This window comes from Pan paniscus, chromosome Y (genome assembly GCF_029289425.2).
Source record: "Pan paniscus chromosome Y, NHGRI_mPanPan1-v2.0_pri, whole genome shotgun sequence".
In the NCBI taxonomy this organism is placed as follows: Eukaryota; Metazoa; Chordata; class Mammalia; order Primates; family Hominidae; genus Pan; species Pan paniscus.
In genome coordinates, this window is record NC_073273.2 from 45,106,543 (window position 1) to 45,121,142 (window position 14,600).

Sequence of the window (14,600 nt, forward strand, 5' to 3'; positions counted from 1 at the left end):
TCTCTATCTCCTGATCTCATGATCTGCCCGCCTTGGCCTCCCACAGTGCTGGGATTACAGGCGTGAGCCACCGTGCCCAGCCTTATTAACCCTCTTTTCTATTCCCTTTCTCTTGATGGTAAATGTTGCTTTGTTTGTTGTGGAATGTTTAACCTGTACCATTTATATATTGATTAAGTATACTATTACGTATGGTTTGCAATATTAACTAACTTGGGGAGTGGCTTGAGCCTGTATGACTACAGCTCTGACTACCAAGTGAACGGGAAGCACTAAGGAGAATTGCCTCCTTGGGAACTCCATGTAGCTGGTGGTGATATGGACAGGAGGAAGGGAAATACTGGGTAGAAAAGCAGGGGGTCACTGGCAAGTGCTCCACCCTCAAGCCTGGGCCCATGGTCCTAAATGACAACTTCACATCCCTTCACATACAGTAAGCATGACTGGGGAGGCCTCAGGAAACATACAATTATGGCGGAAGGCAAAGAGGAGGGAGGCATGCACGTCTTACATGGCATGAGCAGGAGGAAGAGAGCAAAGGGGGAAGTGCTACACACTTTTAAACAACAACATCTCATCAGAACTCACTCACTATCGTGAGAAGAGCAAGGAAGAAATCTTTCCCCATGATCTAATCACCTCCCACCAGACCTCTCCTCCATCACTGGAGAATCACAAATTGACATGACATTTGGGTGGGGACACAATCCAAACCATATCAAGTGCCAAACTGAAAGTGCCGGAGAGTCACATTCTCCACCAGTTACTGATGGATATAGAGTATCAACACCCCAGCTCCCTCACCCCTCTGCTAGGATAATTCCCAGGTGGGTGTTTTATGCTGTTTCCCAGAGCATCACAATAAGATTATGTCCTAGGTGCCCTCTGTAGAGCTGGCTTAATAATTCACCCCTCATTGGTGGATGCCCTTCACTGTATAACCTTCCCCTGACCCCCTGCCCTGGCCAGAGCCCTTACCCTGGTCAGTGTCCCTACCCTTTCCGTTACTCAATCCTTAACCCAGGGTCTGTTTCTGGGAGAAGCCCAGTTGAGATACTTTACCTAGATTATAGTGGGGAAGGAGGTGATGGGAGGAATAGATAAAAACTATATTGGTTGTTCAGGGAGAAATTATTGCAACTTGGGCCAGATTGAGGACAGAGGTGCAGTGGTGAGACGTGGACAGATTGGGGACCTGCTGATAAATTAGATGGATGGGTAGGAAAGACCCAATGTGGTTGTCTGTGCTTCTTCTTTTTTCTCTCTCTCTCTCTCTCAGGTTATTGCTCTGACCTTTTTCTACCTCATTTATTTCTCTGTTGTTTGTTCTATTTTTTCCCCCTCTCTCTTTCACCTTGCCATATCCGGCCCTCCCACACCCATCACCTCGATCTGGCTCATTAACATTATTGCAGAATTTAATTCAACTCGACACTTTTGCAGAGCACCTCGTAGGTGTCAGACACAGAGCCAAGTACCAGGGAGACGGAAATGACTACTTCACGTTCAAGGTGCAGTGGACATATGGAATAAATAATCAGGATATGGCATAAAATTGCAACCAAGCCTATCTAGTGTGAGGAGAAAGTTTGGAAAAAGAAAAATTGTTAGTCTTTACTTAAGAGTGTTTTAAAATCTCTGTTGTAAAATCCAATGGGTATCTATTCATACATCTGTCTTGATAGACAAATGCATCCACTTGTACAGTTACATACACACAAAGAAACAAGTGCATAAATAATAAATAAATAATCCCTATCTAATTAATTGAAGTAGTTATTTTGCAATGTGAACCTTCAAGAGAAAAGAGATTTTCACCAGAAGTGGCCCACTAGAACAACAATTATTGTTTGTATAACACATTATGATTTTCAAGAAACTGTATAATTTAGCTAATTTGTCTCTTCTAACAGTTCTGTGGGGCAGGTGACATTATTACCACCCTCATCATCATCATTATTACCACCATCACAATTATCACTATCACCATCATTTCCATCACCATTATCATCACCATCACCATCATCATCATCACCACCATCACCATTATCTCCATCAGCATCATCATCATTACCATCATCACCACCATCACCATTATTATCACCATCATCATCGCCACTATTATCATCATCATGATCATTGCCATCACCATCATCACCATCATTATCATGACCATCACATCATCACCATCATTATCACCATCAACACCATCACTGTCATCACCATCACCATCATCACCATCACCATCACATTGTCACCGTCATCATTATCACAATCATCACCATCATATTATCACCATCATCATTACATCCCCACCATCATCGTCCTCACCATCACCATCATCACCACCATCACCATTATCATCACCATCATCATCGCCACTATTATCATCATCATGATCATTGCCATCACCATCATCACCATCATTATCATGACCATCACATCATCACCATTATCATCATCACCATCACATCATCACCATCATCATCACCACTATTATCATCATCATGATCATTGCTATCACCATCATTATCATGACCATCACATCATCACCATCATTATCACCATCAACACCATCACTGTCATCACTATCACCATCATCACCATCACCATCATCATCACCATCACATTGTCACCGTCATCATTATCACAATCATCACCATCATATTATCACCATCATCATTACATCCCCACCATCATCATCCTCACCATCACCATCATCACCACCATCACCATTATCATCACCATCATCATCGCCACTATTATCATCATCATGATCATTGCCATCACCATCATCACCATCATTATGACCATCACATCATCACCATTATCATCATCACCATCACATCATCACCATCATCACCATCACTATCATCACCATCACCATCACCATACATCACCATCGTCATCATCACCATCACCATCATCACCATCACCATCATCACATTTTCACCCTATCATCATCACCATCACATCATCACTGTCATCATTATCACCATCATCACCATCATCATCACCATCACTATCATCACCATGACATCATCACCATTATCATCATCACATCACATCATCACTGTCAGCATTATCATCATCATCACCATCATATCATCACCATCATCATCACCATCATTACATCAGCAGCATCATCATCCTCACTATCACTATCATCACCATCATCACCATCATCATCAACATCATCGTCATCACCATCATCGTCATCACCATCACCATCACCATCATCATCGTCATGTTACGGAAGACAAAACTTGGGTTCACAGAAGTTGAGCCTTTCCCAAGGCCACGGAGCTTAAAATTAATGACACCACTCCTACCCACTCCTTAGAAATGCTAAACCTTTTTCTTTCTTTCTGTACCCACTGCTGCTGCCACATACCAGAAACTTTCTTTCAAAATCATACGTGATTTGCCTTTTTCCCTCTTTCTCTTCTCTCCTTCCTGCACGTGCTTCCCGGAGTGTGAGAGCTACCGTCTTGGATCATGAGGACAAAGAGAATATGACCTAGGGGAGGGAAAGCAAGGAAAGAAGATGAGCCTTATTTTTGAGGACTGTGTGACACAAAGGCACAATGCCAGCCCTGGACCGTGTACCTCAGGGTCACCTTTACGTAAGAGAGGAACAAACTTCTGTTGCTTTAAAGCACTGTTGTTTTAGGGTTTCCGTGTCAGCCAAGCCTAATCCTGATAAAACATTCAAGCTCCATGTAGCTTGCAAATAACCCCCAAGCTCTTACATCGGTACACACCCTAAACCCTCTATTACAACTACCTCCAAAGGCAGCTCAGCCATTTCTGTAATCTGATTTGCTTTTAATCCCTGGTGGAAAGGATAGAGGCAGTGACCTTCAAGGACAGTCCTGAATGAAAGGCATCCGATTGCACCAGGTAAACATAGTGTACGGGGATAAGCGTTTGTTTGCAAAGCTCCAGCTCTCACCCCGAGTAATCTCGCAAAGAGCTATTAAAAAGCATTAAAAATTTAGTGTTGTCCTAAAATGCACATTTTCCATCTCGGATCAGGGTTGAGTCAGTGAAGGAAGGCAGGCAATCTTTGGCTTGAGACCTTTATCCCTCGTTCCAAATTAATCATCACGGCTAAATGAGTTATGAAAGCTCTCAAGCCATTGTCCTGCAAAGCTCCGGGAAGGGGAGATGGTGAATCATCATTAGACAGCTCGCCGGCTGACAGTGTGGTCACTCCAAACTCTAGCTAGGTATTACTGAGTTTCAGCCTTTCCCGTCTTCCTACGCCATCATCCTTGCATGTGGCTGACCAAATCCTGCTCTGCAAAGACCACTCATCTTCAGAACACAGTCCCTGCCTCAGGATGATTTTTTCGACACAATAAGCTGCCAGTTATTACAGGCAGTCAGGTTTGGAGCATAAAGATGGCTCCGGTCGGAGAGCAAGCTCTTCTTGATGATACCAAGCAGTTCTGCAAGCTCTTTAGACTAAATCCGCAGAGTGCTGAGAAAGGGTAGGGCTGATACTAGCAGATGGATGAAATGCTCAGTGGTAATATATTTACATAAGTCGGCTGACCGATGCCCAAGTACCACTCTGCTGCCGACTTTGCGGAGAGCCAGGATAGCACGCATAGAGGCGTGAGGAGCTGTCTGCAAGCTGATTCCTGAAATTGCAATGAGCCAAACAGTCTTCAGGATTTATTCCCCCCGCAAAGAAAGACCTCTGGGTTTTCTCATGCCAAAAATTCAAATTTATCTTGCAGAGAGGGTGAGGATTTCATCCAGTCCAAAGAAAATGAGCTGGAGGGAAAAGTATTTCAGGAAATGATTCCAAAACATTTTCAAAAGACATCGTGTGATGCTTTCAAAAACAGTGTCGGCCACAGGCGCAATGGCTCAAACCTGTAATCCCAGCACTTTGGGTGCCCAACGCAGGAGGATTACTTGAGGCCAGGAGTTCAAGATCAGCCTGGGCAACAAAGCAAGACCCCATCTCTATTTAAAAAAGAAAAAAATAGAAAAAATTAGCCAGGCTTGCTGGCACATGCCTGTAGTCCCAGCTACTTGGGGGTCTGAGGTGGGAGGATCACTTGACCCCAGGTGTTTGAGGCTGCAGTGAGCCATTATCACGTCACTGCATTACAGGCTGGACAACAGAGCAAAACCCTGTCTTTAAAAAAAAAGGTTAAAGAAAAAACTGTTTACAAGAATGTGACAAAGGTTTTGTGTGTATGTCTGTGCTGTGGGGGAACAGGATGAGACAGCAGATAAAGAAAACACAGGGACCGGGTGTGGTGTTTCATGCCTGTAATCCCAGCACTTTGGGAGGTTGAGGCGGGTGAATCACGAGGTCAGGAGTTTGAGACCAGCCTGGCCAACATGGAGAAACCCTGTCTCTAGTAAAAATACAAAAATTAGCTGGGCATGGTGGCAGGCACCTGTAATGCCAGCTACTTGGGAGGCTGAGGCAGGAGAATCGCTTGAACCTGGAAAGCAGAGGTTGCAGTGAGCTGAGATCGCACCAATGCACTCCAGCCTGGGCAACAGAGCAAGGCTCTGTCTCAAAAAAAAAAAGAGGCTGGGCACGGTGGCTCACGCCTGTAATCCCAGCACTTTGGGAGGCCGAGGCAGGCAGATCACAAGGTCAGGAGATCGAGACCATCCTTGCTAACACGGTGAAACCCTGTCTCTACTAAAAATACAAAAAAATTAGCGAGGTATGGTGGCGGGTGCCTGTAGTCCCAGCTACTCGGGAGGCTGAGGCAGGAGAATGGTGTGAACCCAGGAGGTGGAGCTTGCAGTGAGCCGAGATCGAGCCACTGCACTTCAGCCTGGGCGACAGAGTGAGACTCCGTCTGAAAAAAAAAAGAAAGAAAAAAAAAGAAAAGAAATCACAGGGCCTGATGACAAGCACCCTGCTGGAATTTACAATACTTGTTTTAATTTTAATTTATACTACTGACTAAAATAACATTTTCAGGCCAGGCACAGTGGTTTATGCCTGTAATGTCAGCACTTTTTGGGAGTCCAAGATGAAGGGTGCTCAGAACTTGGAGTGGTTCTCATTGGAAATGCCGAGTTATGAAGATCGAATGAATAGGACAGATTGGAAAATTCAGACGTGTAGGGAGAAAGATCAATTCTTTCAAAACTGATTTATTGAGTTTCATGACTGTTTAATGTGAGTCTCCCTTGGAGGCTACTAGTAACCGTGAAACCAGGACACAAGTTTATTTGTTCACTTTTTTTTTTTTTTGAGGTGGAGTCTCACTCTGTTGCCCAGGCTGGAGTGCAGTGGCACGATCTCGGCTCACTGCAACCTCCGCCTCCAGGGTTTAAGCAATTCTCCTGCCTCAGCCTCCAGAGTAGCTGGGATTATAGGCGCCCGCCACCACGCCTGATTAATTTTTGTATTTTTAGTAGAGACGGGGTTTCACCATGTTGGTCAGGCTGGTCTCAAACTCCTGACCTTGTGATCTGCCCGCCTCGGCCTCCCAAAGTGCTGGGATTACAGGCATGAGCCACCACGCCCTGCCCCAAACATGCTTTTAAAATAGTTATTGCAAATGTGTCAAACTGTGCCATTCAAAGAACAATAACAACAATAAGAATACACTTCAGTTGAGTGGAAGACCAAACCTTCACTGTACATAACCTACTGGACACTATATGTAAAGACCTTAGGCAAATTCAAGTGCGAATTTAAGGCAGAAAATAGCAAATGGGGTGAAAACGGAAATTTTATATTCCTCAAAGCCACAGTGGAGAGTGAATATTTAATCTCCACCAGACTTCCTGTGTCAGCACAAAATTAAATAAATAAGCCAATAGGGGCAGGGCATGGGTGGCTCACGCCTGCAATCCCAGCACTTTGGGTGGCTGAGGTGGGTGGATCATGAGGTCAGGAGATTGAGACCATCCTGGCCAACATGGTGAAACCCCGTCTCTACTAAAATACAAAAAAAAAAAAAAAAAAAATTAGCTCGGCGTCAGGGTGCACACCTGTAGTCCCACCTACTTGGGAGGCTGAGGCAGGAGAATCGCTTGAACCCGAGAGGCGGAGATTGCAGTAAGCTGAGATCATGCCACTGCACTCCAGCCTGGCGACAGAGCAAGACTCCAAAATACATTATTTGTGAAATGCTCTTGAACATTTACAGAAACCAATTCAACAGAAATGAGGAAGAGCGGCCGGGCGTGGTGGCTCGCACCTGTAATCCCAGCACTTTGGGAGGCCGAGGTGGGTGGATCACCTGAGGTCAGGAGTCCGAGACCAGCCTGGCCAGCTGTGGGGAAAAAAAAGAGAGATCAGACTGTTACTATGTCTGTGTAGAAAAAGGAAGACATAAGAAACTCCATTTTGATCTGTACTAAGAAAAATTGTTCTGCTTTGAGATGCTGTTAACCTGTAACTTTAGCCCTAACCGTGTGCTCACAGAAACACGTGCTGTGTTGAATCAAGGTTTAAGGGATTTAGGGCTGTGCAGGATGTACCTTGTTAAGAATAGGTTTGCAGGCAGCATGCTTGGTAAAAGTCATCGCCATTCTCCATTCTCTATTAACCAGGGACACCATGCACTGCGGAAAGCCGCAGGGACCTGTGCCCGAGAGAGCCTGGGTATCGTCTGAGGGTTCCCCCCACTGAGACAGCCTGAGATATGGCCTCATGGAGAGGGAAAGACCTGACCATCCCCCAGCCCGACACCCATAAAGGGTCTGTGCTGAGGAGGATTCATAAATGAGGGAGGTCTCTTTGCAGTTGAGATAAGAGGAAGGCCTCAGTTTCCCGCATGTCCCTGGGAATGGAATGTCTCCATGTAAAGCCGACCATTCCTTCTATTCTGAGAGGAGAAAACCGCCCTGTGGCTGGAGGCGAGCTATGCTGGCAGCAATCCGGCTCTGTTACTCTTCGCTACACTGAGATATTTGGGTAAAGAGAAACGTAACTCTAGCCTGCGTGCGCATCCGGGCACAGTACCTTCCCTTGAACTTATTCATGACGCAGATTCCTTTCCTCACATGTCTCCCTGCTAACATTCTCCTCACCATCACCCTATTCTCCTGCCACACTCCCCTTGCCAAGATAGTGAAAATAGTTATCAATAAATACTGACGGAACTCAGAGACCAGCGCTGGTGCAGGTCCTCACATGCTGAGTGTGCCGGTCCCCTGGGCTCACTATTCTTTCTCTATACTTTGTCTCTGTGTCTTATGTCTTTTGTCAGTCTCTTGTGTCCACCTGACAAGAAATAGCCACAGGGGTGGAGGGGCTGGCCCCCTTCAGCCAACATGGCAAAACCCCATCTCTACTAAAAATACAAAAATTATCTGGTCGTGGTGATGCACGCCTATAGTCCCAGTTCATCGGGAGGCTGAGACGGGAGGATTGCTTGAGCCCAGGAGGTTGAGGCTGCAGTGAGCTGTGATCGTGCCACTGCACTCCAGCCTGGGTGACAGAGCCAGACTCCATCTCAGAAAAAAAAAAAAAGAGTGAGGTAGGACTAACTAAAACAGGTACAGGGCAGAAGCACCTCTGTGTCAGACACACCCACCAGTGTGCCATGTCAGTTTACCGTTGCCATGGCAACAATCCAATGATCCGGACGTTACCGCCCTTTTTCTAGAAATTTCTGCATCACCGCCCCTTCATTTGCATATAATTAGCAGTGGGTATCAATATGCCTGTAGAACTGCCTCTAAGCTTCTGCTCCAGGTGCATTGCCTACGGGGTAGCCCCGCTCTGGAAGGATCCAAGCGTTTGCCGCTGCTGTGCACGGCCAGGATGCTTCAATGAAACCTGCTGTGTAGGCCCGGCGTGGTGGCTAAGGCCAGTAATCGCAGCACTTTGGGAGGCCGAGGCGGGCAAATCACTTGAGGTCGGGAGTTCGAGACCAGCCTGGCCAACATGGTGAAACCCCATCTCTACTAAAAATACGAAAATTAGCTGGGCGTGGTGGTGCGTGCCTGTAGATCCAGTTAATCGTGAGGCTGAGGCAGGAGAATTGCTTGAACCCGGGAAGTGGAGGCTGCAGTGAGCTGAGATCACGCCACTGCACTCCAGCCTGGGCAACAACAGAGGATAATTAATAAATAATCGCGCTACTGCACTCCAGCCTGGATGATAGAGTGAGACCCCATCTCAAAAAAAAAAAAAAGTTGCTGTCTAACACCACCGGCTCGCCCTTGAATTCTTTTCCGGGCAAAGCTAAGAACCCTCTTAGGTTACCCTAATGTAGGGGCTCACCTGCCCTGCATCAGAAGGGCTCACCTTTTTCTCTCTACCCTCTGGCCTCACCTGGCATAATCAGGCTCAGTGAGAACATGCTGGAATAGGGTTGATGAGTCAGAGGCTGGATTTGACTCGTGCCTCGCCGGGGATCAATTCTGATAGCCCACAGTCCAGCACTCCTGACAGTCAGGGTGGGATAACCCAATGCATAGATGAAAGCAGGTGCATTGTGGCTGAGTGCCCAGGGCCATGATGCAGAGCCTATTTATTAATTATCCTCTGTTTTCAAGCATCTAGGATCCCCCTGATTCCTCTGCAGGAGATGCTGAAACCTCAATGACTTGGGTACCTACATTTACCATTTGTTTTTGTTCTTGTTCTTTGTTGTTTTTTTCGTGAGTTTTTGTTTTGTTTTGTGTTTTAGACGGAGTCTCGCTCTGTTGCCAGGCTGGAGTGCAGTGTGCCATCTCAGCTCACCACAACCTCTGCCTCCCGGGTTCAAGCGATTCTCCTGCCTCAGCCTCCCGAGGAGGTGGGATTACAGGCGCCCACCACCACGCCCGGCTGACATTTGCATTTTTAGTAGAGACAGGGTTTCACCATGTTGGCCAGGCTGGTCTCAAACTCCTGACCTCAAGTGATCTGACTGACCGCCTCAGCCTCCCAAAGTGCCGGAAGGACAGGCGTGAGCCACCACACCCGGCCGATTATCCTCTGTTTTTATGCATTCAGGGTCCCCTTGATTCCTCTGCAGGAGATGCTGAAACCTCAATGACTTCGGTACCTACGGTTAATCCATTCCCTTTTCTTCCCAGTGTGTCTCCCTGAACCACCTAGTTTACTCACCTTCAGCGCCCCTGCGCCTAGCTCAAGTAGGCATTCGATAAAGAATTGCTGGATACATAAGCCAATGCGTGGCCCAGAGGCACGGCGAGAATTTCAAGACAGCCGAGGCTGGATTAATGATAACGGCAGACCATGCTTTTGCATTCTAATTGGACATCTACACCCTGGTGGAGAGTCTGTAATGAAAATGCAATTTCCACATGTGGATTTCCAAGCTCTTTGCTCAGGAAAGAGGCGGCTTGACAGGAATCCTTTCCAGCGCAAGAGAAAGTCATTGACCTTGAAGCTGGTCAGCTTCTTGGCCCTGGCTTTGAACGCCAGGCCCGCCTGGGTTGTGTGTCCTTGCAGAAGTCATTTTCATCTTTGGAAGTGTTTCCTTTCTCGGGAAAAGATGAGTATTATGAACTGAACTGTGTCTCACTAAATTCCTAGGTTGAACCCCTGACCCCCAGGACCTCAAGATGTGACTGTGTTTGGAGTTGGGGTGTTTAAAGAGGGGATTAAGGTAAAATGAGGTCAGTAGGGTGGGCCCTTATCCAATAGGACTGGGGTCCTTATAAGAAGAGGAGACGAGGACACAGACACACACAGAGGGACGACCCTGTGAAGACACAGGGAGAAGATGGCATCTCCAAGCCCAGGAGAGAGGCCTCAGGAGGAACCAGCCCTGCCCACACCTGGATCTCAGACTTCCAGCCTCCAGGACTGTGGGAGAATCAATGTCTGTTGTTTCTAAGCCACCCAGTCTATGGTATTCTGTGATAGCAGCCTGAAATGGACTAAAACATCTCATAACAAGAGATAAGGACACAGACACACACAGAGGAAAAAGCCTGAGAAGACAGCATCTCCAAGCCCAGGAGAGAGGCCTCAGGAGGAACCAGCCCTGCCCATGCCTTGGTCTCAGACCTTCAGCCTGTAGGACTGTGGGAGAATCAATGTCTGCTGTTTACAATCCACCCAGTCTATGGTATTCTGTGACAGCAGCCTGAAATGGATTAAGACATCTCATAACAAGAGGAGATGAGGACACAGACACACACAGAGGGACGACCCTGTGAGGGCATAGGGAGAAGACGGCGTCTCCAAGCCCAGGAGAGAGGCCTCAGGAGGAACCAGCCCTGCCCACACCTGGATCTTGGACGTCCAGCCTCCAGGACTGTGGGAGAATCAATGTCTGTTGGTTATAAGTCACCCAGTCTATGGTATTCTGTGATAGCAGCCTGAAATGGACTGACACATCTCATAAGAAAAGGAGATGAGGACACAGACACACATAAAGGGGCGACCCTTTGAAGACACAGGGGAAGACATCATTTACAAGCCAAGGAGAGTGGCCTCAGGAGGAATCAGCCCAGCTCACATCTTGATCTCGGACTTCCAGCCTCCAGGACTGTGGGAGAATCAATGTCTGCTGTTTAAGCCTCCCAGTCTCTGATATTTTGTTACGGCAGTGTGAGAATAGTAATACAAGGAATTATGATAATTGTCTTATCAGGATAATATATACTCAAGGTGATGAGAATCATATAAATCAATGCAACGTGAACACACTCTCTTAACTATCATCTTTTTATTTAAAGAAACAGAGGACAGGCCGGGTGCAGTGGCTCATGCCTGTAATCCCAGAACTTTGGGAGGCTGAGGCGGGAGGATCACCTGAGGTCAGGAGTTTGCGACCAGCCTGACCAACATGGTGAAACCCCGTCTCTACTAAAAATACAAAATTAGCCAGGCGTGGTGGCGGGTGCCTGTAATCCCAGCTACTGGGGAGGCTGAGGCAGGAGGATTGCTTGAACCCGGGAGGCGGAGGTTGCGGTGAGCCAAGATCCAGCCACTGCACTCCAGCCTGGGCAACGAGAGTGAAACTCCACCTCAAAAAAAAAAAATAAATAAATAAAAAGAAACAGAGGACATAGGAAATCATGTTTACTTGTTGACTTTGGTTAAACAGAAGACAAGAGGGTGATTTCTGGATTCTGTAGAACTGAGACACTGTGTGTGTGTCTGTGTGTGTTTGTGTGTGTGTCTGTGTGTGTGTGTGCCTGTGTGTGTGTCTGTGTGTGTGTCTTTGTGTGTGTCTATGTCTGTGTGTTTGTGTGTGTCTGTGTGTCTGTATGTGTCTGTGTCTGTGTGTGTTTGTGTGTGTCTGTGTGTGTCTGTGTCTGTATGTGTCTCTGTGTGTGTTTGTGTGTCTTTGTGTATGTGTGTTTGTGTGTGTGTGTCTGTGTCTGTGTGTGTCTGTCTGTGTGTGTTTGTGTCTGTGTGTGTCTGTGTGTGTCTTTATGTGTGTCTGTGTGTCTGTATGTGTACATATGTGTGTGTGTCTGTGTGTGTACACGTGTGTGTGTCTATGTGTGTGTCTGTATGTGTCTGTGTATCTTTGTGTGTGTCCGTGTGCGTGTCTGTGTGTGTGTACACATGTATTTGTGTGTATGTGCGTGCATATGCCTGCATGCACCTGTGTGTGTAGGGAGGTAAGACAGGTACTTAATGATGGAAATCGTAATCATGGAAAAATAAAGGGTTAGCAACATCAGTCCATGTTTTAGTCATTGCCACGAAAATAGCAAGGTACTGACCATTTTGGTATATTCTGATTTTCCAGAAGAAAAAGGAACAGCTTTCCTGGGAGAATTACAATCATTGGGGTAATGACTATGATCATTTGATGGAAACGTTAAGTGAATTCTATTGGGGTTTCTCTGAAACAAATCTATTTTAAAGCAGCTGCCTATTTAAACCAAATCCTTCAGCTTCCAGTAATAACTCAAAAATGACCACCATTGAAAAGCCAGCCCAGCTCAGCCTCTGGTCACTTAGCAATCAAGGATACGTGGCTGAATGCTGCCAAATCACGAGATGACCTGTGATGTACCCCTCTGCCAGCAGTCATCCTTGTATTCAAATGCCTCTAGTCACAATCTCAGACATTCAGAGAAAAGGCACGCAGCGATGATACAATGCAATCTTGATTCTTCAATATTTGCTCGAGGAAATGATGGGACTGAAATGCAGCCGGCACGGACACGGGAGGATTTCAGCGCGACGCTGACAGCTGTTCATTAGGCACGGATGAAGCTGTGTCCGTCCCAGCATTTCATTCTGCCGGCCTCAGACATTCTCTCATGGGAAGTCCAGGACGCCAGTGACTCGTGGAGAATGTGAAATTGCAGCAGGAAAAAGAGAGACAGAGAGGGAGGCAGAGACAGAGAGGGAGAGACAGAGAGACAGAGAGGGAGGCAGAGACAGAGAGGGAGAGACAGAGAGACAGAGAGGGAGACAGAGACAGAGAGACAAGCAGAGAGACAGGGAGGCAGAGACAGACAGGGAGGGAGACAGAGACAGAGACGGAGAGACAGAGACAGAGAGACAGAGACAGACTGACAGACAGAGAGACAGAGACAGGCAGAGGGAGACAGAGACAGAGAGACAAGCAGAGAGACAGAGAGGGCAGAGACAGGGAGAGACAGAGAGACAGAGAGGGAGACAGAGACAGAGACGGAGAGACAGAGAGACAGGGAGACAGAGACAGAGACGGAGAGACAGAGAGACAGAGAGGGAGACAGAGACAGAGTGACAGAGACAGAGACAGGAGAGGGAGACAGAGACAGAGAGACAAGCAGAGAGACAGGGAGGCAGAGACAGGCAAAGACAGAGAGGGAGACAGAGACAGACAGAAGCAGAGAGAGAGACAGAGGCAGAGAGAGAGGCAGAGGCAGAGAGAGAGGGAGGCAGAGAAGAGAGAGAGACAGAGAGAGACAGAGACGGAGATAGAGACAGGCAGAGAGGGGACAGAGACAGACAGAGGCAGTGACAGAGACAGAGGGGGGACATAGAGAGACCGAGGCAGACAGACAGAGGCAGTGACAGAGACAGAGGGGGGACATAGAGAGACTGAGGCAGACAGAGGCAGTGACAGAGACAGAGGGGGGACATAGAGAGACCGAGGCAGACAGAGAGACAGAGGCAGTGACAGAGACAGAGGGCAGACATACACAGAGAGACCGAGGCAGACAGGGAGACAGAGAGGGACTGAGAGGGAAGGAGACAGAGAGAGAGACTGGGAGCAGGGGAGAGAGAGAGAGAGAGACAGAGAGACAGAGAAAAGAGAGAGAGAAGGAAGACACAGAAAGAGACAGGGAAAGGGATGAGAGAGAAGCAGTAGGAGAGGTGAGGACAGGCTGAACCGGGCTGGTAGGAGGGCAGTGGCCGTGAGGAAGGAGCCGCCACCATCACACAGGCACCTCCCCTGCTTGATTTTCCTTCTGTGTCCGGCGGGCATGGGGCGGTAGCTCACCACGCCTTGGCCGGGACCAGAGCACATGGGGGTCCAGGGCTAACGGGGAGTCACAGTTAAATGAACTTAGCTGCCCCTTCCTGTGGACGGCTCGAATGGCCACACAGTGGACAAGATGATTGCGCCATATGAACCGGATCAGAGGCATAGGGAGAAAATGAACTCCTCGGAGACTTACAGATAAATTCGTTAGAGATTGTGACTCTTACCGTATGTGCTTCCTTAGGAGGAGATTTCACA